The sequence below is a fragment of the Mus musculus genome, chromosome 18 (assembly GCF_000001635.26).
Source record: "Mus musculus strain C57BL/6J chromosome 18, GRCm38.p6 C57BL/6J".
In the NCBI taxonomy this organism is placed as follows: Eukaryota; Metazoa; Chordata; class Mammalia; order Rodentia; family Muridae; genus Mus; species Mus musculus.
Window position 1 is genome coordinate 47,537,512 of NC_000084.6, and position 25,530 is coordinate 47,563,041.

At 42.7% G+C, this 25,530-nt stretch overlaps 1 long non-coding RNA gene across 1 annotated transcript in view; it reads left to right on the forward strand.

The window, feature by feature from the left end:
* The first annotated feature begins 223 nt into the window (after positions 1-223).
* Gm5095 (predicted gene 5095) overlaps positions 224-25,530 on the forward strand; it is a 180,902-nt gene continuing 155,595 nt past the window's right edge. Inside the window, exon 1 of the long non-coding RNA NR_033454.1 lies at positions 224-1,300. This is a non-coding gene — a long non-coding RNA (predicted gene 5095). The remainder of the gene's footprint in view (positions 1,301-25,530) is intronic.

Below are 25,530 nucleotides of genomic sequence, written 5' to 3' on the forward strand. Positions count from 1 at the left end.
AAACATCACCACATGTTCACAGCACCACTTTCCCTTTCAAGGCTGCTGTCTTACTGGAATCGGGTTTTCCCCGGTGCTTGCTTTGGCGTCCAGCCACCAGCTGCTCCTGTGCCTGGAACAGGGCAAATGATGGAGAGTGGATGGTTGCAGCAGATGCTGCTGGTACCCTGCCCACATCCCCTCAGCAGGCCCGGTTCTGTAGACTCTCCCGTGGCTTTGATCTGTACTCAGAGCTAATGGCCCAGGAGGCAGCCTTCTCCCGATTTCCTTTACCTGGAGCAACATGGAAGCTTGCTGTGTGCAGTCGCCCAGATGTCCTGATGGGACTGGGTCCCAGCGGCTCACACTGAAAACCTGCCTATTAACACACCACGTTCTGGCTTCCTTCTCTTCTCACTCTCCTCTGACTCTCCTACTGCTGTTTCCTGGGATCGCTTTCCAACTCAACACTGCAGCTCAAAAGCCTTACTTATCTGCCAGAATCAGACAAGCACAGAGATGTTGAAATTGCCAGGCAGAGTGCACCACCTGGGAAATCAGGACCAAAAGTTTATGTCCTGCTTTCTCCCGCTATGCAAAGTAAAAACAAACAACAGAAGCAAACCAAGCAAATACCAACAACAATAAAATCTAGCAACATCTGTTATGCTGTCTACAGAGGACAGGTCCTAATTGTCTGAACTGGTCTGTGCAAATGGATTAGTTTTTACATGGCTGGCTTTAGAAGTGTTTCCAGGGAAGGATTCCAGCCATCCATCTTTCCTACTGATTCTTCACTTGAAGTTTGTATAAGCTTTCTGATTTTTTGACATCATACCTAACACATTGCCTGGGAATTGTGGGAAGGAGATCTTTGACTCCCAGCTAGCTACCCAGAGGCTGGCTCAGACGAAGCACATCTAAGTTTGGTTGTGTAATTATTTTTTTCCATGCTTGTACCAATACTCCGAGATGATACAGATTAAAGGGGGGAAAACAGAGCTTGAGAGTTTTACAACTCCTGCAGGAGTTGGGATGCGGTTTTCTATCTGTCGCTTTGATTGGGAATTTAAATCATCTCGCATTGCAGGCAATTGGTTGCCTCCTAGGGTACAGAATCTGACAGTTTATAGCTCAATCTGTGACTTGTTGACTTTAAAGGAAAAGTAGTAAAAATTAAAATGGAGAGAAACAGATAAATGTCCCAGGCCTGGGCTCTGAGATGGAACATTGTATAATGATCACATCTGCTGTGAACCAGCACTGGAAGGAAGGATGCTGGTGCCGCAGGACTGCTTACCCTGCAGGGGAGCTAGACAAGGTAGGATGGAGGCTATAGGGTTTTCTATAAGAATTTACCATCACAACTGTGAGGATGTCAGGTCCTCTCTCCCAGTGTTTCTGCTGTAGTAGTTCTGCATGTTCTAGGGCATGTGAGTCTATAGCCACCCCTTGAGGTTGCCACGTCATAGATCAAGGAGGCAATGGACACAGAGATAGCAGGGGAGGCTGGGGTCTGGGGTGGGCATGGGCATGTCTCAGGATTTTGGATGTTGATGTTTGATCTTTGGAGTGATCCTTAGGCTTGGGATGTCAACGTTTCGAGGTTTCGTGCAATTATTTAGGCTTATAGAGAAAGGCAGAGAGGCAGCGTTCATTGTAAGATATTAGCTCAATTACATGGCAGGCATGGAGCCCATGCTTCGAGTCTTGCCTGTGTTCTAACAAACATTGTGGGTAGGCACTATTTTTTCTTACTATCCTCCCCCAACCCCCTAAACATTGTGTGTATGTATGTGTTCAGCGTGTATGCGTAAAGGATATGTGTGTGTATAATAGAGTATATGTGGAGGTCAAAGGACAGCCTGTGGCAGGCCATTCTGTCTTCCCACTATCTGTGTCTGGAGATAGAACTCGGGTTGGCAGCAGCTGTCTTCACTGGGCAGTTTCTCTGGCCTAGCCTTCCATTGTAACGATGAGGAAATAAGGGTTCAGAGAATGTAGAATGTATATCCAATGAAACTGGGGTGGTTGGACTTTATCTGCATCATTCTGATTTGAGTTAGAACCACGCCCATGCTTTTAAAACACGTTCCCAACCAAGGTGGAGAATGGAGGGCAGGGTCCCCTTAACTTTCAGGCCCTAGACAATTTGTTTTCCCCAGTCCACTTTGATCGCTGCCAAGGCTTCATTAGGTTTTAAATACCTATAATACTTGGCAGAAACCTTCTCTCCGGGACATTGCATTTTAACTGGGACCACATTCTATAGCCAATGAGCTCCAAGGACCACTTAGGAGGGTTGGAAGACTGGAGTCTTGTGCTAGTTTGAGTTTCTCCATATGCCAAACCTGGATTGAGAGTATATTAGGGACAAGGTGTGATGGCACACACCTTTAATCCCAGCACTTGGGAGTCAGAGGCAGGTAGGTCTCTGTGAGTTTGAGCCCAGCCTGGTCTTCATATCAAGTGCCATGTCAGCTAGGGATTCAGTGAGTCCCTGTATTAGAAAAGGAAGAGAAGGAGAAAAGGGAGGGGTGACAGGGGCACTGGCAAGAGACTGAGGGACTAAACTTGGGAAAGGAAGGCTGCTGCTAAAACTTAGTTTATACAACCATTACATCTGTGGGCAGCCCTAGCTAAATCAGTATGGAGAAGATCTGGTAGAGATTTGTTCTAATGAGAGAATGCAAGTCTCACGATTACTTTCTTGAAGGGACAAGGAAAAGTCAGGCAGATGTGCACTGATCCCTCCGTCACAGTTGAAAAGGTGCTTGAGTGTAGTGAGTTGCATCCTTTCCTCTTGTGGTCCTCGGCTAAAGACCTATGGTAGAGATAGGTCCAGGCACCTGGAAATCACTGGAACTTAAGAGGAGGGACCAGCCAAGGAATATGTGGCTTGTAGGCTCCGTCTGAGCTGTCACAAGCATCCTTGGAGCCCTGGAAACCATAGGCCCTGAAGCTATGTGTTCCACTGTGAATGGGCATCTATCCTGGCTTCCAAAGACACGATTGTGTTTCTCTTTTGAGGTCCAGGTAGAATAAGGAAAGGTAACACTGAGTTTCTAGATTCCCATGGAAGTCTGTTTGTTATGTATGTGTTTGCTTACTAGTGCAAGCACATGCATGTGAGTATCGATGATGGTGTTGGTGGAAATAATAATAATAATGATAAATGACATCAGTTTTGTGTGGCTTAACTATTCTTCTACAGCTTCTCTTTTCCTCTTGAAAAGCTTTGACTGAAAGGCCACAAGCTCCCATTATTGCCTCGAAGTCTTTGTTTAATAGAATTGAAACTGTGTCTTGCTGTGCATGACTGTTACCCGTCCTAGGTACTCAACTTTGAAAGGCTGTGCTTATTCAAGTGACAGTACTACAGGCTCTTTGTGCTATTCTATATGACTACTCTAAATGATAGTTACAACACTGGTTTTTATCTGCTCCTTTCAATGGGCCCTTTGTGAGATAAATGGGTAGTAAGCGCTCTCCACACAAAGGACTTTGTAGCCTCTATAGACAATTGGAATGATTTTTTAAAAAAGAGGTAAAATAACTAACTCTTTCTTTAAACTCTTGTTTTAAGAAAGAATAGCTATGGGGCTGAATTTAAATATTACTCTTTTCTGTAAATTCTATGTATGTTGTGGGTGTGTGGACCAGAAAGATTGCTCTAGTTGCTATCAATTAACAAGCACAGCATAGTGAGGTGATTTCTAAGTAGCAGAGCTGTCCTAGGCATCTATGTGGATTTGGGAGAGACTGGCCCCTCTGGGGTCCATCTGCTAATTTTATGAGCTGTGCTTGGCTATCTGTCCTTCCTTTCCTTTACTACCTGTGACCTAGGACAGATGAGTGACGTAGGCTAGGCTTGTCAGATACTCCACACGTTGAACCAGAAATGCAGAGAACATTTTAGTACTTCTGCTCTATAGCAGGAGTTCTCAACTTTATTAATACTTCGGCTCATGTTGTGGCGGGTCTCAATTATAAAATTATTTTTGTTGCTACTGAGTGACTGTAACTTTGCTACTGATACAAATTATAATGTAAATATCTGTATTTTCTGATAGTCTCAGGCAACTTGTGTATAAAGGTCGGTTGATCTTCAAAGGGGCTAAGATTCACAGGCTGAGAACTACTGTTTTGATTGGCACTATGGGGTGACTATACTGTGGTGAGAGTTAAACACGTCTGGTATTGTTAACATGCTGAACGATTTATTTCCCTTAGTCCTCTGGAACTGCGTCTATAAACTCACTTAAATAATCACTTACTGAAAGACTGTTTTAATCCATCCACTGCCGTAGATGCTGGATACACGAATGCAGACAATACTGACAGTCTCTGAGGTCTCATGTAAAAATAGACTTTCCTCTCCCTGCCTCTAGGAGCTTGGAAAGTAATGCTACAGGTCCTACTAACAAGAGATAGGATCTAATTTTTGAGCCTTTTGAATCTGGGTTGGCTAATTAAACTGTCTATTGGAAACACGAACCGTATTTATGCACTGTACCCCTGTTGTTACTTAAAACTCAGTGAACCATATTGTTAAGCCGAAGTCAGCACCTGGAGAATAAGACATCACACAGAAAAGGAGATAGCAGCAGCAGCAGCAGCAGCAGCAGCAGCAGCAGCAGCAGCAGCAGCAGCAGCAGCAGCAGCAGCAGCAGCAGCAGCGGTGTTTTCTCCTGAGCTACTTTGATAGAAGCAGATGAGTGAGCTCCAGCCAAGACCAAGCAAAGCGTGCTTCAGACCAGAGGGACTACTGTGCTGTACCTGACCCAGATGACCAAACTAGGATACTAGGAACTAACGAGTAATGATTTAGGATGATTTAGTGTTCAGGAAGTATAGAGTGGTGGGGGGCAGAGCAAGGTAGTTTTACATTTCTCTTGTATGTATGCACACATATGTGTGAACTTTTGTGAAAAGTGCTAGTAATTTTTTTTCTCTTTTGTTTTTATTCGAGACAGGGTTTCTCTGTATAGTCCTGGCTGTCCTGGAACTCACTCTGTAGACAAAGCTGGCCATTTTTTTTTAAAAGTATGCATAGGCCTTGAGTTTGTTTCTTAGCACAGAAGAGACCTTTCTGAGGGGAATGCTTGAGTGCAGTAAGGGGTGGAATGTGGGCAAACCTGGGAAGCACCTATTTCAGAGGAAAGGACCCAGCAAGGGCGAATAAACGGAGCAGGGAGCATGCGTCATACATTCACGGGGAGATGAGAAAGCCAGTCGTGAACTGAGCAAGAAAAGGGGTGAGAAATGAATCCAAAGAGCTAGCATGGAGCCATCGATCAGCGCAGAGACAGAACAACGGATCCATGATTTCAGAGTGGAAGGATGTGCTGAAACACTTCCGGGGCCCGAGGACCACCTGTGATTGCTCAGACTGATAGGAGGAAATGAGCCAGGAAGGCAGGAGGATCAGGACCAGCCATCTGGACACATGTGAGGGTGTGATGTGTGTGTGTGTAGGGGGTGAAAAATTTGAGGAGAAAACCATGCAAAAGATAATGGGAAAATAAGCTTGTTTACCATTAGTTTTTCCTCCCCACACACGAATCAAGTTGGTAGATAGTCTTCCCGGAGACTAAAATCCCTTCCCAGCTGTTCCTTTTCCGACATGCCTCTGCTTCCTTCCCCTCACGTCTTCTGCACTGAGTGGTTTGTAACCAGGGCCATTGCTTTTCTTTCATTTTAGCCTACAAATGAAGTAATTAGGAAGGTGAGTCTGTTATATGAGAGAATTAATCATTTTATTCATTTTAAAGTCAAGTTGAATTTTTTTTTAAAACTAAGTCATCAACCCTGTATGGGGTTACACTAAGTTTTTGTTGTGTTATTTTCAGGTTGGAAATTATAAACAGGAGCAATGAGCATAATATGCATAATAGGGAGTTTATGTGTGATGGAAGATCAGTTCTGCGTGGCTAGCTTTATTTGTCAAAGAGTATTATGAGGAGAATCCAGACACAATGTTGTTTTGTGACTATTTTACTAACCCAAATCCTGACGGTACTATTCTAGAAATATCTTGGCATTTGCTGGTGCTATGGGTCTGTCAGCTCTAAGCAGCAGACGTAAGCCAAGGGTAGGCATTACATAGATTCTGGGAGGATGTGCCAAGGGTTAGATTTGATGACGTATTCTCAAGTAAAGGGGCAAGGCAGGAAAGACTCAGAATGGCCACTAGAAATTAAATGTAAGAGTCATAGGAAGGGCTGGAGAGATGGCCCAGCAGTTAAGAGCACTGACTGCTCTTCCAGAGGTCCTGAGTTCAATTCCCAGGAACCACATGGTGGCTCCCAGCCAACTGTGTTGGGATCCAATGTCATCTTCTAGTGTGTCTGAAGACAGCAACAGTGTACTTGCATACATTAAATAAATAAATTAATACATATATTTTTAAAAAAGAGCCATAGTGAAAACTGATGCACTAAGCAACAGGTTGAAGCATCGTTTGAGGGAGGCAATGGGGGGGGGGGAGGGGCGGGGAACCAGTCAACAGAACCTTATAATTCTTCCTTTAGTCTCCAACAGACAAGATTCATAGAAGGAACTAAAGGGGCTGGAGAGAAATCCATGTGCTTTTCCCAGAAAAGGAACATGAACAAACTTAGGTCCTTATCAATGGTTGAGGAGTTTTTAATGAAAAGAGCCAGTATAGAGAAAGCAAGGACTGTAAACTTCAGTCCTCAGTGGAGAGGAGGTTTGGGGCAGCTTCTGAGGGGTGGGGTAGTTGTGACCACCCTGGCAAGCTCACCATCCTGTACCTGGTTTCAATTTGCAAAGACTGGAGACCCATGCTGTCCAGAGAGCTTTCTGTGATGCCTGGACTATCTGTATCTATTTCCACCCATTTTATGTTTACCCATGCTTAAAATGTGACTAATTTAAAATTTTTTTTTCTCGAGATGGATGGTAAAGATTGAACCCAGGGTCATCTGCATGCTCGTTAAATGTTCTAACACTGAGATATATTGTTAAAATAAAAAATAAATAAATAAATTTGAGAGGCTAGAGACATGGACACTTGCTGATTGAAGAAGACCTGGGTTGTGTTTCCAGCATCCATATTAGGTAGTCCAACAACTACCTATAACTCCAGTTCTGGGTCTTCTTCTGGCCTCCAGAGACACAACTACACATAGAGTGTAAACATATACACAGACGCACAAACATATACATTGAATATATCTTAATTTTTATTAAAAAAAACTGAGTAGTTGCCAGGAATGGCTGTGTATGACTTTAATCCCAGCACTTGGGAGGCAGAGGCAGGTGGATCTCTGTGAGTTTCAAGCCAGCCCTAGTCTAAATAGTGAGCTCCAGGACAGCTAGAGAGATCAAGTCTCAAATAAAGCCAAAGGAAGATGAAATAAAAAAAAATTTTTTTTGAGAAGTTGTCCTAGTTAAGGTTTCTATTGCTGTGATGAAACACCATGACCGAAAGCAAGTTGGGGAGGAAAGGGTTTATTTGGCTTACACTTCCACAGGATAGTCTGACACTGAAGGAAGGCAGGATAGGAACTGGAGGGGAGGGGGGTCTGGAACGTGGAGATAAGAGCTGAGGCAGAGGCCATGGATGGGTGCCGCTCACTGGCTTGCTTGCATGACTTACTCAGCCTGCATATAGAACCCAGGACCACCAGCCCAGGGATGGCACCAGAATAATGGGCTAGGCCCTCGCCCATCAATCACTAATTAAGAAAATGCCTTACAGCTGTATTTCAAGAAGGCATTTTCTCCATCGAGGCTCCCCTTTTCCAGGCAACTTTAGCTTGTGTCAAACGACATACAACTACTCAGCCCAGTAGATGTATGTACTCTGTGGCCATAGATCCTATTGGCTAGGAGAATTCCTGTTTTATTATGGGCCCTAAAACAAATAGTGGTATGGGGTAAATGCTCAATGAACCTCTATTAAGCATTGGTTATACCATAATGACTAAGAAAGATAAAGAGTCATACTCAGAATGTTTGTTCTCAAAATTCTACCAAATTACAACATCTTGGTTTCCATTCTAGGAACTTTTTTTTTCCCCAAGATGACCTACTACACCATTAGCTTTTCTTTATAAGACATTTGCTGAGGGCGATGACAACAACTCTCAGTTCATACTGTCCTTCAAATGATTCTCTTACTTCAGGTCTTAATGGTATGGCTTTTGCAATGTTTATAACAAGTTAATGCTAAAAATCCAAGTTAATATATTATCGATTATGTCACTCTTTAGATTACCATGGGATTCTTTTTAAAAAATCATATTTTTACATGTATGAGTGCTTTGCTAGCATGCATGTATGCATACCATATGTATGCAGTACCTATAGAGGCCAGTAAAGGATGTTGGGTTTCTAGAACTGGAGTTAGGGAGAGTTGTAAGCCATCATGTATGTGCTGGGAACTGAACTTGGGCCCTCTGCAAGAATAGCCAATACTTTTATCCTCTGAGCTCTGTCCCTCTCCAAGATTTTTAGCATGTGAATACCAGCACACCAATTAAAAACTTACGGTTTGCCAAACACAAAATTAGGTGCTCTGTAATTTCCATTTCTAAAAAAATCTCATATTATCAGAGAGGGAATGATATCCAGGCTTGTCCACTTTGTTTGTCCTAAGCCCACCTTCTATGTAGGGCTGCAAGACCTACTAACGCTGATGCTCTTTTTCTATACTATCCTGACTCAAGCCCTGAAACCACGTTTTTCAAGGGACCCAAGAGAAAAAGATATAGAAAAGCAATAAAGTTGCTCATTTTGTAAATCTATAATTAAGAGGAAAGTGAACCATTATTACAGCAGGCTCTGTGTTCCATGAACCCCAGTTTCATTACAGAAATCACCAAAGCACGGGACTGTCCAATGGAAGGAGTTGGTATTTATCCCATAAGATGGATTGCCTCACACAGGTAATAAATCTGAGAGCTTTGTGGGGGATGACGACCGAGAAGAAAGATAAGAGTTACCATTGGGAGGCAGAGAACAGGGTGGATAATTACTATGGGAAGTTTATTTATGTTGCCACTTTGGGCTTTTATGGGAAATCCTAAAAGCCACCTCTCTGGAGCTGAGAAGTTGGCAGGAAGACAAGAAAAAATGCCCTATTTCCATCGAAGGGGTTCAGTCGCATGGTGGTTCTGGGAGTCATTTTCTTTCAGGGAATGATTGAGCCTGGTGTGTTGTGCTCATGAGAGAGGCACAAACCTCTCCTACCTCTCCTTGGCTGACCTGTAACACCTGCTAGGAAGGGCAATGGCTGATTTCATTTCCACCAGGACTTAACAAATATGCCAGTAAGCTATGTGAAGTCATACACTGAGCAGTGTGATTGAAGAACTAGGACATGAAAGAAGAGACATTAAGATCTCGGGCTCAATTCTTTCTTTTGAGTGAACTAAAAAATGGGACTCCAGGAACTGGAACGATTTGCCTAAGGACTCCAAGTCAGTGCGGATGGTGCCGAGTCAATCTTGGATGAACAATGCTACTCTGCCCTTTAGGACCTGTAATCTTTAGCCACCTGTAATCTTGCTTCCTGTTGCTCTACTCTCCCCACAGCCATTATTTTGTTGTGCCTTCAATTTCCATCATCCTTGTCTGGAATCACAGTTCTCCACAGGCTTAAGTACAAGGGACAAGCCTGTTCTGCCATTTGTTACCATTCATGTCCTTTCCTGGTAACCGGTGATCTTTAACACCCAGCAGATCCTGGTTGCTTAGAGACTCCAATGATGTGGGAACCTGTTGAGACATATGATAGTGATTATAGGACATGTGCTTGTCACAGAGCTCTAAAAACTACTGTGGAAAATGTAGGAATGGAATTGTTAAGTAACAAAGCCGGTGTAGTAACAGTCATCCTTGATGTGACATTTAAGAGTCATTGAATATTGTGGCAATGGCTCTCATGTGAAAATATCTCTCATAGGCTCACAGGGAATGGCACTATTTGGAGGCCGTTGTTGGACTAGGTATGGCTTCCTGGAAGAAGTATGTCAATCCGGGGTGGTCTTGAAGAAGGTTTCAAGTGCTCAAGCCAGGACCTGCCCCCCCCCCCTCTCTCTCTCTGCTGCCTGCACAGTTAAATGTTTTCCTTTATAAAAGTTGGCATGGTCATGACATCTCTTCATAACAATAGAATGCTAATTAAGATAAGAACCTACCAGGGACCAGGTTTAATGTCAAAATATTTTACAGCCACCCTCTCTCTTAACTCTTGGGTTATACAAGCAAGGAGGCTGCTGATGTCAGCTACCTTGCTGAATAAGAAATTAAAGACATCAAACAGAGAGCTTAATGGTTTGACCAAATCCATACTCTGTTCTCTTATTCATTGTTTAGCATTTTCCATCCCAATAGTCAGGGTTCTGTACGAGCAACCACTGCAATTCTTTTGCACTTGGGCCTCCATAGTAATGTGAGACTCTCCAACCTTCTCCTGAGATCTCTAGCATTCTTCTAGAACTGGATGCTAGAGAGATTTATCCAGGGTCTCTGGTGCTGCATGAGTCTTCTCGGGTCTCTCGGTAGGTCTTTCCCCCTTAAAGGCCCCTTTGGTTCACTGTTCCCATATCCTGTAGAATTGTGTCAGTGCAAAAATATGGAAGCAGACTGTCTCAGCTGAGGAATAGCTCTCACCTACTGAGAATGTCTTTAGGGGATGCTCTAGGGTCAACATTATCTGCCTCCCCACCATCAGTCTGTAGCTGTGCTCCGTTCGAGGTCCACCACTAGCCCAGGTTAAGCTCTACCATTTCTCACACTACGATAAGACACCAGGTCAGGTTCTGTCCTAATTCAGAAGCCAGCAGGGTCATAAAAAGATTGCTTAGTGTTTGTCATTTGGAGTGCATGTTCCCACCGAAACCAGGCCACACTTGTTGGTTAGATTTCTATTCTGGTCCACAAATACTTAGCTTCTTAGCCCTAATGTACCTGTCATTGGGTACCAGTGTTTTTGTGGTGCCGTTTCAGCTTCATTGAACTCCTGACTGAAACTGTTTCAGTGGAAAAAATGCAACGAGTTTCACTAGAATGCCAAACACTTCTTAGCAGTTGGCTGTGGACTTATTTCCTGATCCTCCACAAGAGTGAAAGCAGCCACCTTTCCCCCTCACCCAGATAATGGGTCCTAAGTGGCAGGGAAAGCTGCTGCTATGTGTGTAACTATGAAAATATTCAGAAAGATAAGGAGAAGATAAGCCAAAAGGTAGGTACATTGTTCAATTACATAACCGAGAAACCCCCCACATACCTGCTTTGTAATCCAAAACTTTGGAACCCAATGCCTGCAGAATTTGAACCTCAGAAATAAAACAATTTGTACATGTACACGTGCACACACACACACACACACACACACACACACACACACACACACACACACAGATACACACAGACACACACACTGGGGGGGGGAGAGGGAGAGAGATGCACACACATATCAGAAAGAGAGAGAGGTCTGGGGAGATGGCTCAGTGGTTAAGAGCACTGGCTGCTCTTCCAGAGGTCCTGAGTTCAATTCCCAGCAACCACATGGTGGCTCACAACCATCTGTAATGGGAGCTGATGCCCTCTTCTGGTATGTCTGAAGGTATTGACAATGTACTCACATTAAATAAACAAACAAACAAACAAATAAATCTTTAAGGAAACTTTATAAAAATAAGTAAATCTGAGAGAGAGAGAGAGAGAGAGAGAGAGCGAATATTCCATTATTGTTTAGTAGGAAAATCTAGAAAACCACGTGTCCACTAGAAGACAAATTATGTCTCACATTTAACATGAAATAGTATTTTTGTATTTGTTTGTTTGCTTATTTATTTATTTATTTATTTATTGTCACTGTAACTATACGCCCAGTAGATACCTGAATAAACAGCAACATTGTGGAGGAAGGCTTTATTGTGCCTTAAGTCATGAAGGCCACAGTCCACTGTGGCAGCTTAGGCTCTGTACATGTAGGTAGACCAAGCATCAGAGACAGAGATGGAAGTGGGCTGAGCTGGAACTCCTTAGACCTATTCTTCAGTGACTCAGCTCCTCAGCTTGGCTCCCTCCCCCTTACGATGCCACAGCTGCCCAAACACCATCAGCAGCTGGGGACCAATTGTTCAACCATACGAGTCTTCGTGGACAGTCCATATTGAGTCCTCAACCATGCACCCATTTAAAATTCCAGCTACAACTGTGTCCCTCTGCAGTATGGCATAACAGTAAAAGAGGAGAAAACTTGTGTTGAAGTTAGATTTTGTACAACACCTTCAGCAACAGCTGAAAGCAGATGAATAGTTGATAGGGTGCTGGCAGTCTGTGTGACTGTGTGACGTGGAGTTGATGTGAGCACTGAGAATCAGACAGGGTGACTCAGGCCAGGAGAAAACAATGGGGGCTTCAACAAAATAGGGGCAGAGCTTTAATCTGTAGGGAGCACAGATTTCATTTTCTCTGTATCTTTATTAGATTTTTTTTGTTTTGTTTTGTTTTTTTACTTGTTTTGGAAGTCTATGTGGCTTTCTCTTCTGCATTTTAGTTTTTCTTCAAAAATTAAAAATAGGAACAGGAAATAGAAAATAAACACTAGTCTTGAAAACATCCCAAGACTATTTCAGTGTCTTAAGCGAACATGTTTGCCTCAGATGTGGTGAGGAAGAAGTAGGTGAGCCCCACACCTGGTGTGGGTGGTGACAGTGGTCCTGGGACAGAACTGATGGACATCGCTGTCTTTCTTAGAATATTGGGGGTTATAAACATATATTTAGCAGCATCAGAAGTAGGAGCCGGATGGAAGAAAAGAGAATATTCCCAAGGATGAATTTCTCCATGTGTGGATTCATACGACTTCAAATGGATCTTCCCTTGTGACCACAGCTTCCAGCATCACACCTGAGTCAGTTATGGCCAGAATGCCCCTGATTGGAGATAGAAAGCAATGTTTCCCACTTACCCTACTCAATAACACACACACACACACACACACACACACACACACACACACACACACACACACCACAATGGAGGGCAGGCAGGCATATAAAGCTCTTGAGAATTAGAATTTTAATTCTGTAGGTAAGGCATTGCTAAAAGAGAGATGACTCTTGGACTAGGGAGCCCATTAAGCCATTTACACCATAAATGAGGACAGGCTCATCAGCACATTGTCTTATATTCACTGTCCGTACTCTGGCAGAACAGCCCAAGAATCCTGCCAAACAGACACTGAAGAGTAATTCTGTGAGGTGATTTATGTCTTGTGGAGCTATCATTTCCCAGATCTGTTGGAGCATCAGCGTCATCTGCCTTTTCTACGCGTTGGTAACAAAAGGAGCATCATCCACACGGTGAGCATTAATACATCATCAGCATCATCAGCATCAGCAGCGTGACCACTTGGGCACAGGGAGTGCTCCTGTTCCAGGCACTCTGCTTAAAAGCTTTCTGGCCATTACGTCATGTCATCTGAGCAGTAGCCCTATGAGGTCGGTTCTATTATTATTACTTTTGTATAACAAACAGGGGAATCGAGCCAAGGCTCTGACGCTTTGACTCCGAGCACCACACTTCCAATCACCTCTGTAGGATAGTGATCATATTTTAGGGCTCAGACCTACTACCTGAAATCTAACAGCAATAAATGCTAAGTCACACATTTGCTTTCCCCCAAAATCAGTTTCCTCAGTCTATGCTGATGGGTGAAAAGAGCCCATAGGTAAAGCTGACGTGGGTTTTAGCCGATCCAGAGCTCAACCCGAGTCACTAGTAGATGTAGCTGGGAAAGCAAGTCTCCCACTGGTTGAATAGGTGACCTGCATAATAATGCTAGTAAGCACCAGGTCTGCCACTTCCTGCTGCTCAGAAACCAAAAAGCATCAGGAATATGTTTGCCTCAGATGCATTGTTAAGCAATTTGTGTGCATGGTCTAACTTAATCCTAACAGCTCTAAGAGGTGAATGCTCAGTCTTCCATGGAGGAGAAGGGAAGGCTTAAGGGGGCCAGAATCTTGTTCTAGGTTGAGCAGTTGATGAACGTGGACCGGCGATTTCATAACACGCTTGCCAAAACCAGATCCCAGATGCTGCTTCTAGCCAGGATCCATGTAACTCTGGTATACAGGCCACTGCAAAGCAAGATTGGAATGCACCCAAAGAAAATGAGCAAAAAATCTAGTGTGGATTCTTCTAGTGTCTGGATCACTTTCTTGTTTGATCTGTGTGGGTGCTGTTTTTCCTATTTGTTTTCTTTCTAACAGGAACGTGCACAGACCTTTATTTTTCTACTTGGTTTAAGAGACATACGTACTGGTTGTGGTGGTACACACGCCTTTGATCCCATCATTTGGAAGGAAGAGGCAGGTACATCTGAGTTCTAGGGTAGCCTGGTCAGCCAAGGTTACAGAGTGACATCTCATCTCAGAAAAGTGAAACAAATTTGTCAGGAATGGTGGTTGCCAACTGTAATCCTTGGGAAACAGATGCAGCTGAAATCTGTGAGTTCAAGGCCACCCTGGTCTACATAGCAAGTTCTAGAGCAGCCAGGGCTACAGGTAAAGCCTTGTCCCAATAAAATAAAATAAAATAAAATAAAATAAAATAAAATAAAATAAGACATAAAGCAAAGCAAAGATGTAAGCAGTATTAGAATTTATACTTAGCTTCTGGAGTCTCATAGCGTCTGCCTAACTCAATGGCCAGGTCCTGCTAGGTATGATGATACCTGCATGCCTCAGCTAACTGTCCATCCACTTTATTCACACAAGTTGCTTCTCTGTCTTCACAGAACAAGCACTGCTGTGTTGAGTCCAGGCCCCGCCAGCAGGAAGCAGAGCAAGTTGAACATTTAATCCGATATCTTCATAAGACAGTGAGTTTCTCGGCTGTAGAGACTGGGATAGATAACATACGATCCCAATATTCTGGCACTCACTTAATAGGTCCTTAATATCTGCCTTCAAGTTTCAAATCATAGCTGGATCACTTTTATTTTTTTTCAGGGATATTTTCATTTAGAAGAATAGTGCCTGCTTAATGGGAAAGGGAATTGGTACTGTGTTGGCCTCCTGTTCCGAACTGAACATGTTTCACTGTCTTATTCTTTTTTGAGAAGAGACTCTGTCTACATAACCCCGGCTCCCTGACTATCTGGGAACTCATTATATAGACAGGCAGGCCAGAACTCACAAACTGCCTCATGTCGACACCTTCCTGGGGCTGTGATAAAGGCATGTGCCACCACTTCTGGTGACATATCATTATCTTTTTGATAAATCATATGTTAGAAAGCAGTTGAGAGTAGCCAGATATTTTACTCAGTCAGGAGTTTCTTTGTCTACAAGAAGTTGGATATTATTTTCTGACAGTTAATTTTCCTATAAGCAATTGGAATGCTTTTGTGTGTGGACATTTACAAATAATGTTTGGATTCCTAGAGGAAAGGGTTCCTTTAAGAGAGCTAATGCTGACACTTTTGAAGATTTTGGAGAGATGCTTAAGAAGTTAATTTATTAAATAAAAATGAGAAATGTCAGGCCACTGAGTGGATATCTTGTTTAGAGAACTTTAGTGAACAAAACATGCTATGATATTGTTTCCAAAAAAGAACGGACATGCGATCATTTCAATACATAAAATTTACATTTTCACTCACATTTATAAATAAATATGACAAAATTTATTTTGAATTTGATACTTTATTTTTTATGAATAAAGTATGAAATTCAAAATTTGAATTACGTTTATTATGAATACGATACTTTTTACATTTTTATTGTACTTCTCTAGGCTCCAGACCACCACTGGGTAACTACTTCATGTGAGACTTGCTCAGTTAACACACACGCAATTGCAATGTTCTGTTTTGTTCCAGAGCAATTTGTAAAGGTGCCATGTGGCACTGACTGGGAGGTCCCATCTTTTACACATAAGATGACCCTTTCATTTATTGCCCATTCACAGGCTTTAATGGAATATATTGCTTGGTAAATTTTGTTCAACTCTGCAAGATTACCACTAAGACTTTCCCTGCCTGCAAACTCTCAGGAATGTGTATATAGTACTCTATAACCTGTGTCAGTCCTTATGTTTTGGAGGATTGATAAACACCAATGCCTGTGGGCCAAGGCAGGAAATGCAGTTGAACAACTGTGGAAAAACAACAACGCAAGCACAGCAGGAAGTGACAGCTCACAGTTGGCCTTAGCAGTTGGGAGAGTTAAGTGCTTTATATTGACCTGTGCATTCAGTGTGTGTGTGTGTGTGTGTGTGTGTGTGTGTGTGTGTGTGTGTGTCTGTGTGTCTGTGTGTGTGTGTGTGTGTGTTGTACAGGAGCTTGGGTCTCAGAGGTAAAGTGGGCTCTGTCAATTAGATGCACAGGTGAGTATTTGAAAGTTGTGATGGGCTTCTTTTTCTCACCATTTTAAATGTAAAATAATATTGGAGAGTATAGGAAGCTGCTGAAAAGCTTTGTGTCTATGAAGTATTGGTTTCAAAATCCTGCAAGGATACCCAAATCCATATATGCCTAAGTCTCTCATACAAAATGCAATAATATTCACATAAGACCTACCCAATTTTCCTTTCCTATGTACTGAAGATTCTATATATACATCTTAGTTAGGGTGTCTATTGTTGTGAAGAGGCACCATGACTATGGCAACTCTTATAAAGGACAACATTTAATTAAAGCTGGCTCAGAGGTCCAGAGGTTTAGTTCATTATCGTCATGGCAACATGTAGACATGGTGCTGGAGAAGGAGTTGTGAGTTCTACATTTGGATCTGCAGGAATCAGGAAGAGATCTGTGAGCCACTAGAACTGGATTGAACTTCTGAGACCTCAAAGCCCACTCCCTGGTGCTACTCTTCCTCCAACAAGACAATCTATTCCAACAAGGCCACACCTCCTTAAAGTACCCTATAAGGCTATGGGGGCCAATTTTATTCAAACCACCACAATAATGTATAGATCTACTTATCATACCTAATGACAGGTAAACATTATATAAACAGATGTTATACTCTGTTGTTAAGAAAATAATACCAAAAATGAATGCATTCAATACAGCTGTTTTTTTTTTCTGAAAAATTTCAGTCTACATGTGTAGAATCCAAAATTATAGAGGCCCAACTGTACACAGAAACATGTGCACAGGGCATTTGAAAACAATATACCATTACATATAAGTTGAGCCTGTGGATCTGGGTGTCCATTGAAGGTCCTTAAAGTCTAAAGAAGACTGTATATATTTATTTGAATACTCTTAGGAGGTGGGCACATAGCTCAGTAAAGTAGTGTTTGCCTCAATTACTTTTGATAGATGCAAAAGTCAGGAAGTATTGGAGAAGTTCCCATTGATCCCACACCTACTACTCTCTATCTTTAGTATCTTATATTAGTGTAATGCCTTTATTCACAACATTGAACTCAAGGATGTGTGGAAACTTGAACATGGACTTATTTTTTTCCCCTGACAACCACTGAGATTTGCAGACCAAACAGTTAACTTTTGTTAACAGTAAAGACATTTTGCCCTCCTGTGTGTCCATTAACTATCAACTGTAATCCTGTCAGAATCTCCTCAGACCACACTATGCTCTCTCTCAGCTTGCTTGGCAACCCTTTAAAGATGCTAACTTTGAACGCCACTGAGATCCTGTACACAGCCTCAAAAGAGGCAAAACCCAAACTGAGCGTTGACTGCTGAGGAACCTGAGGCCACCCTTGGACAGGTCTTACTTTTTAGAATTTTCTCTCAGAGAAGCCCATCCTCTTCAGTGTCTACTGTTCTGAGCACGTCTCTTTCCCGTAACACTTTTCCTTACACCTGTATTAGAATGTCTTAATGGAGCTTCCATTCCCTTCCTGCACACTAAGTAGAGAGGACCTTCCATGATGCCTTTATTTTAAAACTAGTCAAAAATTAATTAAGATGCAGTCAGTCATTTAGGAGGCATGGCTGGGGTTACAGATGAGATAAATCTTTCTTTCCCCACAAAAGAAAACTCCGTTTAAAAATGGAGAACAGAGTTGCGTACGGGTAGCACATGCCTTTAATTTCAACACTTGGAAGGTGGAGACAGTCAGATCTTTGTGAGTTCAAAGTGAGTTCTACAAAGTGAGTTCCAGGACATTCAGGGCTACATGGAGAAACCTTGTCTTGAAAAACCCAAAACAACAACAACTATAATAAGAGAAGGAAAAAAGGAAGGAAGGAGGGAAGGAAGGAAGGAAGGAAGGAAGGAAGGAAGGAAGGAAGGAAGGAAGGAAGAAAGGAAGGAAGGAAGGAAGGAAGAAGAAACAAAGAAAGAAAAAGACAACTGGTCTTGCAATGAAACCACACTGAGGATACTGCAAGCCAAGAGCCAGCTATATGGATTGTGAGGACCTGTACCAGACTACTGTGACATCTGTGGGTTACTGAGGCCAGCAGCATTATGTGAGTTGTCTGAGCTGCAGGTGGAGGTTGCCCTGCAGGAAAGCAGACTCAGTGACTTTTAAAACCAACTTCTACATGTTCCTAACATTAGCTGTTTTTAGATGCTGACTGCATATCCCAACCCCAACCCAAATATTTTGAAATTCTAAGTCCTCTGGGGGAACCAATCTGAGATCTCTTCAAGGGCGGTGGGGCTCTTAGGAGTTAAGGCAGCTGGCAGGTTCTGGAGTCTCTTCTAGACTTAGGGTCCTAATGAGATGCCCTTGGTCACTGTGTGGCCAACTGCAACTCACCTGACTGAAGAATGGCTCTGCTTGCTTCTCTCTGTTCTCAGGAGCACCCATGGCAAAGCAAGAGCTCTATAGCATTTCACAAGAACTAGGTTAGCAGATACAGCTCTACCTTACTCTGTTTTGCGTGATTGAAAAATATCTGTGTGGATGGCGCTCAGTGGTTAGGTACACAGGCTCTAGGTTTGGGTTTCAGTACTGAGAGAAGTTTCTGCAGACATCCCCAACTGTCACAGGTTGGCCAAGATGCTGGGGATGCAAATGCAGCTTCCATATTCCTGTGTCCACTGACACAACAAAGCTGACACTTGCAACTTGGTGGCTGGTTCTCATGGGTCCATGAGACTTGCAGTTGGGGTCCTCGGGATCCCCTCCAAGTAAGTCCCTGTGTCTGAGTGGGGACTGAGAGTCTCCAGGTGACAAGTGGAGAAGCCAGTGCTAGGTGACTGTTTCCCTCTGCCGCCCTCCTGCTCCAAGGGGCTAATGAGCAGCTGGCTGGAGGCCGCCCTGGATGCCACCTGCCTTGTTGTCTGCGATTAATGGAGAGAAGTGAGGTAACAAAGATGCTGTGACAGAACCTTATGCTTGCAATCCTCTCAGTGTCATTTAACGGAAAGAGCCCGCAAACAAAACAAGCAGAAGAAAACAGCTGCTTGCATAATCCTGTACTGCTCATGAGACAGAGAAAGGGCCTGGGTAGGGACAGTCCTCTTTTTCACATCATAGGGAGTCAGAACTTTGAGTCAGTCACCTTCCTGTGTGCGGTGCATTCTTGGGAAAAGTTAGAGCGGGATAAACCTTGAGCCCTTCCCTCTCCGAGGTGGCTCTCTGTGACCTTGAGAGCTGTACTTCAAACAACTCAATTTCAGGGATTTCATAGCTCTTTATAAAGCCAGCTGACAGGAGCACATTCTATTTCCCCTGATCCAAGAGAAAAGAAGCCAAGGCACTGACTAAACACACACCGTCTAACAGAGAGGCTGAGCTTTAAGCTTATCACTGCAGGTAAACAGCATTCACTGGTTCTTGATGAAGTTCACATCTTGCTCTTGAGGAAGGAACTGGATCAGATGCTGATTGGAAGACAAAGAAGCAGGCACTTAAATATGCCCCCAGTCTCATGGAGCCGGAGGAAGAAGATAACCAACGGAAGAAAAGGATGTTAATCGTTACCACAGGGCAATGGGCTATTGGCTTCTCTTTTGAACTCTGTTCTTACCCTCTTCCAGGAATTACATTCCCATCTGAGATAGCAAATGGGCCAGGATTTACAGCACACATGTTGACCTGCAGGTCTCAGTGGGAAAAGTGTGACGTGCTGTGAGGACTTTGTGTCGTCTCACATGGGTCTGACATGGTTAAGAATACAGGAGAACCAGAGCTGAACAGAGTCCAGGGCGAAATTATCACAATGTGATAATTTAAGTGATGGTCACAGTCTAAATGTTCAGTTGTGTATTTTCAGAGATAAAGACTGATCTTAAACATGGACTGAGTTAGTATCCAGCCTTTCCCCAGTTACTCTGCCTTCTTGTAGTGCAAGAAATAGAACTCCATAAAAATGTTAGACATCTAAATGCCAGAAACCTTGAGACCTAAGAGCAACTGTTTTATTAAGGTTGGTAAACACTGACATTTGTCCATGGTTGTCTGTGTGCTAGGTCCTACACTGAGTGAGCACTTTATGTAAGTTATTAAATTTAATCTTTGTGATTTATGCAAACATTACTATCCCTATCATGTGGATGGAAAAATAACGAGATGGTAGTTTTACTCTTAAAAGAAAAAGTAGCTGGGCATGATAGCACACACCTTTAATTCCAGTATTGGGGAGTCAGAGGCAGGAGGATGTCTGTGAGTTTGAAGCCAACCTAGTCTATATAGTGAGTTCCAGGATAACCAGGGCTCTGTAGAGCAACCCTATCTCAACAAAACAAAACTAGAGGGTAATGGTGTGTGCGTGTGTGTGTGTGTGTGTGTGTGTGTTTGTGTGTGTGTGTTTGTATGTGTGTGAATATACCTAAGGCAGGCACTGCACACATCTGGGAGAACTAGACTGAAACGCTTAAGCACCATAAAAATCACCAGGAATGGCTTTTTCCTTAGGAGGGTGGCTGCCCCAGCCTCAGCCTTACCTTTCCTCCCTACACTTGAGCCATGAGGGATTGTGTATAAATACAGCATCCCTCACATTGGTTTTAACTACAAAGAAAAAACTTTAAATTTTTTTTTTGCTTTTGCAAAATAGATCTCTCAAAGTCTGATGCTCCAATTTTAAGTTTCTAGTGTATTAATTAGATTCTTGAGTACCATATTTATGTCCAGCTTCTTAGATTAGGAAGAAAATGAAGAAAAAAACCTCACTTGTAATAGGAGAGCCCAAGTCCATCATTAAAGAACCAGTAAACCAATGCTAGCAAGATTGTGTTCTAAATGCACATAAAAACCAGTGAGGTACAAAGCAAGTTCTAACACAGACAGTCAAAAATACGTAAAAGCAGCTTTCATTTTGTTTATGGAAAGGGAATTACTGAGCAACCCTGTCCTTGTGACACGTGTGTGGGCTTAAGTGAACGGAGGGATCTGAAAGAGGCACTGCAAACCATACCGACACCTTCTAGAAGATGAAAACAGACCAGGGATGAACTGAGAGAATTTAACCTTGTCTGTACTGTTTGAGGAAATCGGGAACTGGAACATGTATATATAACAAAGGGAAAAATATATTCATGTATTTCTTACATTAGAAAAAGAAAAATCAATTTTGCAAAGGTAAAACTTCTAGGGATGTTCACAGCAGGTCCCTAGCGGGAGACTTCTCCTTATTGATGGGTGTGTATGATCCTGTTCTGCCTGTTAGGCATGCCTGGAGTCAGAACTGAAAGGTGAGTTTCCCTGGGGGTGGTCTCAAGAAGGGTTTGCCTCCCAGGCAGTGTGAAAGAATGTCCTTGGAGGACTGGCTCTGTTGTGGAGGGGAAGCAGGGCTGTGGGCTACAAGTTGTGGAAGCCTCATTGTGTGTGTGAGTTGGGGGTGTTATCCGTTTTGAAATTGCTTTTCTGGACTCAGTATCCAGAGCTCTGTACACTACCCATCTGGTAAAGCTTTCTTTTAAGAGGCAGCTAAAGTTTTCCCCAAACATCAAGCCACAAAAACTTCACTGCCCTGCTGACAGCACATCTTCTTATTAATAACTTTAACACCTTTGTGAATCCTTAGGAGTAAGAACAGAAGTCATCTTAGTTGAAATAAGTTCGTGAAAATCAAAGCCTGCTTCTGCTTGTGTTTGGCACCCAGGCACCCAGGTGACCAGGCCCTCCTAGACTTCCCGCCGAAGAGGCTTGTCCATAAAAATAGCAGCCTCGACCGCGCACACACACTCATCTGACCTGCAGGGTCACACCACTTCAAGGGGAATTTCTATTAAATCCTGGGCTTGGGGAAATGGAGAATATAGGAAATTGAGCAAGAACCTTGACTGGGTGGTCCACAGAAAAGCTGGGTGGAGGGATTTGGTAAATGCGGTAAATCTGACTCCCACAGGACTGCTCAGACCTGGATTCGGGCTTTTCAGGAACGTAGGGACATTACTGTTGGGAGCTTCTCTTCCATATAAATATGATAAGTATTTGACTTTATGATCTTGCTATTGGAAAGGCAAATGTGCAGTAGTGGTGGTGGGTTTGGCTGTGAAGTGAATTCTGAATGGCTCACAAGGATTCTGACCTCACCATGGAGTGATCACCGATGGCTTCATGACTTGCTGGCGATATTAAGAGATGGAAAATCTAGGAGGTAAGGCTTGGTTGGGAGAAGAAGGTTACTGGCTTGCAAGATCCTATCTTGGTCCTTACACACACACACACACACACACACACACACACACACACACACACACACACAGAGGGGGGCACAGTAGTTAGTTCAGTTTATTCTTGTAACATTTTCCTTCAAACTGGCAATTCTATATTAAAATACTTTCTTTGACTTCAAACTTCATTTGGTTTCTCCTGACAACACTTTTGTTGTCCTCCTATTTGCCATTGTGGGGCCTGGGCCTACAGTACTGCCAGCTCAGTACTGGGTCATCCCTGCCCTCTTATTCTCTTAGAAATAAACTTATCCCTGCCTTTTAGACTTCCTAGGAACTTACGATCTGGATCACTTTTGTACATTTTCTAGTGATTTTTAAAAAAATTTATTTATTTATTTATTTATTTATTTATTTATTTATTTTCAGTCCTCTGATCAGCAGGGGGGGAAAAAGAAAAAAAAAAAGAAAAAGAAATCAAGGCAAAGGAAAAATTTAATTTCAGAGTTTGAATCTCAAAATGTTTCTCAAGCAGAGATAGAAAGAACTGCCTTGGATGGGCAATTGCTATGTGCCATTCTCCGCTATTCGTAGTTTACATAAGTCCTGGTATTTTGATACTGTGATCCTGTTAAAGGGTTACTTGTGTTAAGTAACATGCTGTGGCCGTGTAACCAGTTACAGCTGAGACTGAGACCGATGCTCACTCGGCCTAGTCTTCTGTTCTGTTCTGCTTTGTTCTGACCTTTGCAGAAGCACAGAGCATAGCTTTTGGAGAGACCTCAAAGGGCTGTCAATGACCAGGTAGGTCATGCTCGAAAATGTTACACAATGGTGGTGCCATCTGTCACACACATACATGCACACACGCACACACGTGTGAATGGACTATGATATCTAATTATGTCTCTGGACTCATCCCCAGGTCAGTATAGAAGCTCCGTAAAGTGAGGATCTTTCTTTCTTGTCCACTGAGTTCCTGGAACATAGCATGTGCTTAAGTGGCACCGCTGAACCAGATGACTGATATTTCAAACGTGCCTGAATTGCAGAGGAGGAGAAACATCTCTCACCATCCATTTACTGGGTTCAGAGTTGACGGAGACCTTGTCTAAAGACAGATTAGCAAGAGGAAAATGTAGCAATTTTATTTATTTAATCTTAGTTTTGTATAACATGGAGCCTCCATATGGAAGTGAAGAGCTATAATGTGTATAATTTTATGTTTAGTTTGATGGAAAGAACACAGCAATGGAGAAAATGGGGATGGGATTAACAAAGCTTGTGTGTTTAGATTCTTCTCTGTGACCATTGGCTTTCTTTATTTCTGGTGCTCTAGGTACCATTTAAAGTGGTCTTCTGACCTTATTAAAGAAATATAAGAAAATCTAGCCTGGGTGTAGTAACAGGTGAGTCTGTCATGAATTAGAGACCAGTCTGGTCTAAATGATGAGTTCTAGACCAGTCAAGGATACAAAGCGAGACTCTGTAACAACAACAAACAAACAAACACATCTATTTCTAGGCTAGATGTGGCAGCTCACATGCATACAATACCAGTGTTTAGGAGGCTGAAGCAAGAGTATTACCATGAAGTCCAGGCCAGCTTGGGCTACAGAATGGGATTTTGCCTCAAAATAACAAAAGAAAAGCAAGAAATGAACAAAATCCATCCCAGGTGCCAGGACCTGTGTGCTATGGTGATGTACTTGGGGTCAGCATGTCCTAAACTTCATTATCGCATGACCACTACTTTCCACTCTCGGCCTTGAAAGCTGGTCTTTTCCATTATTTAAGTTTAGGCCCCTCTCTTCAAGGTGTAGGGAAGCTATTGGAAAAGGAAGTCAAACAGCTGTAAGAGCCAGAGGTAGTAGCTGATAACAAGGAACCAGTGTCATCCAGACACAACAGGACTCATGTACTATGAAGTCACAGAGACTGTGACAGCATGCATAACACCTGTACAGGTTCGAGCCACATGGGGTTCTAGCACTAAGAGAGGAAAGTGGACAAAGGGTCCCACCCCTAACCAAGAAGCTATGTGTAGTTGATACTCACTGGCAAAAGGAAAACCAGTTTTCTCCAATGGCATCTCACTATGTATATCAACCACACTCCAGGGCAGGCTCCATGCTCAGGAGTCTTTGGTCTATATGAAATGAACTTCAGTGTTTACTTTTTATTTTTTATTTTGTGTATGTGTTTGTATGTATGAGAGAAATTTTTTTCACTTCGATATGTTTTGTATGCTAATGTTTTTGTTTTTTAAGAGAGAAAAAGAAAACATTAAATTGAGTGGTTAAGGAGGAGAGAGGATCTGAGGAGTTGGGGAAAGGAAAACATAATCAAAATACACTGCATGAAAAAAATTAGATTAAAAAATGTAAAAGTTGCTGTAACTCAGCTAATTTTAGGTTAAGGTAATACAAGTCAGTGAACATGGAGAACAGGGTCTAAGTTCTCAGGTTGCATCGCTTTGGGGGGAATTTACTTAACCTTCTAATGGCTTGGTTCAAAACCAAGCCAACAACAAATGAAACAACACCCCACACCTGAAACATAGGAAATAATAGAAAAATAAACTACATTCTGTGGTGAACAAATCATAGAATTAACTAAAGTCGAGGCAATCCCCTAAGTGTGGTCATGGATTACCTCAGGGCACTGCTCACCACCAGCCCATTACACAAGCAATATTACAGTAAGCGGCCAGCTCTGAGACTGTCTATCATGAGGCACTTTCTAGAAAGAGCACTGAGAAAGCAGAAAGAAATAATGACTCAGCCATTCGATCTGACTCATCCCTGATGCAAAGAACTGCAACTGCTGATTTTGGTCTCACAGGCAGGAATCACTCGGGCAGCCAGGGGACTCTTGTGGGCCCAGAGTGCTGCCCATCAGGGAGACTATATTATCTAAAGAACTGGATGACATCAAAACTTCAGGAAATTTGAATAGATCAGATATGTACCAAGTCTGATAGGCAAGGCATTGGAAGGTTAGCATCAACATCTCT